We start from the raw sequence: 4,697 nt of genomic DNA, 5'->3' as shown, positions 1-4,697 counted from the left end.
GAAAGTAGGGAGCAGGAGATGGGGCTGCAGGATTAGGGACTGGACACAACCCAGGCCCCTCCTGGGAAGAAGTTGTCCTCCATTCTAACTGGGGTTCCAAGTTGAGGGATGGCTCAAACTAGGCCGCCATGCCTCCTTGCCCTGAACTATCCTGGCACATCCTAGAGACCTTCAAGGAAAACCACCAGCAGATACCAGGCCTCAGGGCTGCCTGAGGCTCAGGAGCTGCCAGGGGCAGGGAGGGACCAGAAGCTGACTTGAGCTGGGTGGGTGGGGTAGGGGACCCCCTGAGGAGTGCAGACTACCTGAGTGAGAGGCTCTAAGCCAGGCCCTGGGGAGGGGAGCCTCTGGGACACTGCATTCCTCTGGAGCATCACTGAGTCCCGCTGGTGGGCTGGGCTGGAGGACTAGTCACTTCCTTTTTCTGGACCACACCTTTTGAATGAGATCACCTCCTACTTCACTACTGGACTACCTGGCTATCGCAGGATCAAATAAGGTAATGAAGAGGCTAAAAAGCATAAAGGTGGTATTATTAGCAGGAGTCATATTTGACTTGCTAATTAGCTTCCTAAAAATAGCCACATTTATTATAGCTCAGGGAGAACCGTAAACGAGCCAGCGCCTGGATTCTTGATGTGGTGCTGTGGCAGCCTTGCTGTGTGAATTTGGGTTGGACCCTGACCCTCCCTGGGCATCTGGTTCCAGATGGAGACTGGACAGTCTCTGAAGGCCATAGGCCTGAGTCTAAAACAGTAGCCAGATGCAAACTCGGGGAGGAGGTCTCCTCCCATCTGGGGCTGGGTTCTGGAGGACTGGCTTCCTTTGAGTCACTAGGTCAGAGCAATTGGTGACACTGAGGCTGGCTATCCCTGGCACCTGTTAGGGAATCTAAAGGGTTCCTGAGTCTGGCCTTGATCTTGGAGTCTGGGGGCAGGCTGCCCACTTTCCATTACAGAGCCCAACCATTGGCAGGGGCTGCAGACAAGAGGGCTCACAGAGAGGAGTGGGGCCTGGGGAGGCAGGGTTAGGGGTAGGAGGAGAGGGGCTGCAGACTCAGTGGGACATCTAGCTGGCTGGATTGCTTCCTGAGCCCTTCCCAGAGGAGGGAGGTGCTTCCCATCCGGATGCAGCTGGGCTATTCTGTCAGGGAAATGAGGTGAGCCAGTGTGTGACACACTGAGACTCACCCCTGAACCTGGTGAGCACCATGAACCCCTCCCTCGCCTGCGCTGAGCCCCGGGACCCAGCACCTGCTGAGGAGGGTACCTGGACCAGTTCCCTGGAGTCTCAGCTCACAGAACAAAGGCCTGTGCTGGGTCCTCGTCTGGACCTCAGCTGGGAGCTCTGCAGTCGGGAGGTTTTCTCAGAAAGGGGCTGGGGGACCTCAAGGGCAGTGAGGCAGGAGGATGGCATGGAGACTGGGACACCACAGGTGTAAAGGTGTGGAGGAAAGGAGGGGCTCAGTGGTTCCCACTCAGATCAGAGTGCCCTGGCCCGTGTCCCATCTCATCCAGGTAGGCTGGCCCACAGGGGAAGAATCTGGGCACATGGTCCACCACAGGTTTGGCCTGAATGCCCCCCCCCCCCCGCCCTTACTGTGTTAACTGTCCTGGGCACTTCCCCCCATCCTGAAGTCTCTTCACTGACTGACAGGTTGGGCTACTGGTCCCTGTCAGGCCAGCTGGGAAGGGGGCAGCTTGCCAGGAGGGAGACGAGGGATATCCGATGAAAAAGGAGGAGAAGAGACCATCCAGGGTGGCTCCGCTGCCCAGAGGGTGACAGGTGCTCTCCCTCCTTTACCTGGCAGGATGAGGTTGGCACCTCCTCACCAGATTCCAGATCTGGTCCCCACCAACAGGGAGCCCCCACCCCATGGGAGCTGTGTTGGCCACAGGACAGTGGCTACACTGGAAGAATGCACAAAATAGACTCTCCCTGGGTGTTCAGTCCAATGTGTTCCTGATCAAATAGTGGTACAAGCCCTTCATGGCTGAAGTTTGGGGCACGCTTCAGCCTTCTGGGAAAACCCTGTCAACACCCCCCCCCCCCCCCCAGAGCCCTGGCCTTTCTCTCTCAATGGAAAAGGTCTCTGAATTTCCTCTCGACCCTGACAGCAGAGTCTGCTCACTACCTCTACCTCCCCAGCCCTCCCCACCCCACACTCTCTAGGGTGGTAGCAAGGGAGCCGAGAAAGAGCCACCAGCACCAGTGGGAGAGGGTGTGTAGGCACCAATAGCCTTGTGGCAGATGTGCCCCCATGAGAGAGGCACCCAGTAGCAGGACAGGTGCAGGAGCCCTGACTTGGGACTGTCACACAGCATCAGGGAAGAAGCAGCTAGCTCCCAGTGAGGGTTGGGAGCCTGAGGGTTAGAAAGCTGTAGCTTTTCAGCTGAGTGAGCAAGAAACATTGGCTGAAGTGGAGTTGGTGCCCCACTTTCCTGGCAGAAGCTAGGGAGAGCTGCCCACGGGCTGCAGCACCCAGCACTGAGCAGTCCACAGAGCCAGACTAGGCAGGGCAATGTCAGGGTCCCAGAGAGGTGGGGAGCAGATGGTGGTGGAAACCCCTCCCCCCTCCTCCATGACAAAAGTGAGTCATCCTGGTTAGGAAGGGGATGACTGGTGCTGGAGAGAAGCCCTGCTGTCCAGGGGACGGAGGGGCAGCTCCCTAGACTGTGAGCTCAGCAAGGAATGTGGCCTGAGTCACCATGGTCCAGTGGGGCTCAAGGGCTGGGGTGTAAGCAGGGGGCAGGGGGTGGCATTCACTCTGGAACAAGATCCTGGCAGTACCCCCAGGGCATAGAACTTAGACCCAGGCAAGAAGTGTCCTTGCTCTGGACCCCCCACTGTAAAGGAACCCACTCTGGCCCTCCTCTGGCTTCAGCCGCCCTCTCACGGCGGGGAGGGAGGGTGCATGCCTACCCAAATGCAGGACCCCAGAATTCCCTGCCCACAAGGTCCAGAGCCCAATTCCTCTGGGCCTGTGGCTGGTGTGCATACCCCCAGGCTACGGTGTGACCAAGGGCAGCTGCTCCAGCTATGTGAATGGACCATGGACAAATGGCCTGAGGTGGCCACATGTGCTTCCCAAGGTTGGACCTGGAGGAGGGGCTGGAGATGGCTCTCTCTGTGCTGCCACATTGCAGCACCGAATCCAGGAGACCAAGAGTTCTAAATGCAACCTGGCCTTCCAGGTTGTGAAAGTAGACTTGTCAACGTGGGAAGCTAGAACATATTCTATTTTTTTAAATATATTTTTATTGATTTCAGAGAGAGGAAGGGAGAGAGAGATAGAAACATCAATGATGAGATATAATCATCTATCTGTTGCCTCCTGGACACCTAGGATCGAGCCCGAAACCCAGGCATATGCCCTGACTGGGAATTGAACTAGGTTCATAGGTTGATGCTGAACCACTGAGTCACCCCAGCCGGGCTAGAACATATTCTATTTAGCCTTTTACTTGCTTGATTTATAGCCTTTAAATATCTACACATTTGTTATGTGGGCGTCCATTTGTTCTTCTGCCCTGAGCCCCATAAATGCCTGGAGTGCAGGTACCTGATGGCAGGGCCCGACGCCCGCCATCACAAGTGCTTCCTCATTCTTGCTCTGAAGCTCGTGGCCTCCTGTGAGGCCCTGGAAGGAATGTAAGTGCCGAAACTCCCAGCAACCAGCGGCAGTCCTAAAGCTCTAGTCCCCAGTTCTTTTCAGAGCTGGTTGTCTAGGCACCAAAGGGCTGACAATCAGGGTGGTCCCAGGATGCTGGGCGCCTGAGGGGAAGAAAGTAGTCCTTACTGCACACCTCCAATTAGCCAGGCTCTAACCGGCTCCACAGCCCTCAGTAACTCTCGGGGGAGGCCTGCTTTGTAGGTTCACAGGACTTGCCCAAGGTCACACAGGTGGCTTTGAAGCCCCATCTCTGAGCCCAGGACCTGTGCTCTTTGCACTTGAGCAGTCAGAGAGAAGTGTGGGGCATTTGTAGGGAGCTGGGTAGAAGCAGAGAGCAGGATCTGTGGGTCACCACTGGGGAGCCAGGTCCAGCCACTATGCGTGGACCCCATGCTCTGGCCGCCAGCCTGCTCAGTTTATTGGGAAGCAGGTCGTGGACCAAGTCCCCCCTTCTAGCCTCTCTCAGGCCCTGAGTGCCTGTCACCAGAGATGGAGGAACTCTCATCCATGAGAAGCCCCAGGCATCCATGAAATGAGCACTCCAGATGGAGGGGAGAGTAGGAATTTACCCGGCCACATGGGGTGCCAGGCCGGCCATGTGCAGGGGACAGATAATGCTATGGCCAGGCCTCTCCATACTCAACTCACACCAGCGGCCTCGCTAGACTCCCCACATAGTGCAGTCTTGGGTGTCACTGCACCTCCTATGCATGACCTCAGCTTCCCCACCTGGGACAACAGTGTCCTCTCTGTGAGGCTTTATGAGGATAACACCAGGTGGGCACCAGCTCAGGCCTGGTACCTGTTCACACACCATGTGTTAGTGCGTGTGTCGGGGGGAGGGGCGAGTGTGGGGAGAGCTGTCAACAAAGATTAATTCCTCTTTTTGAAGGTAAAGTCAGTTCCGATTTTCAGAAAAGAGGAAATAGGTGGATTCCTGAGAAATGATAAGCCAGAGGGGAAGATCCACCCCCAGGCAAGTGTCTATCTCTGATGATTCAATAGGTGAGGTCCAGGTAGGCCC

This window comes from Myotis brandtii, unplaced genomic scaffold (assembly GCF_000412655.1).
Source record: "Myotis brandtii unplaced genomic scaffold, ASM41265v1 scaffold74, whole genome shotgun sequence".
Taxonomy (NCBI): domain Eukaryota; kingdom Metazoa; phylum Chordata; class Mammalia; order Chiroptera; family Vespertilionidae; genus Myotis; species Myotis brandtii.
The sequence above is the reverse complement of the archived record's forward strand: the minus strand, read 5'-3'. Positions refer to the sequence as shown.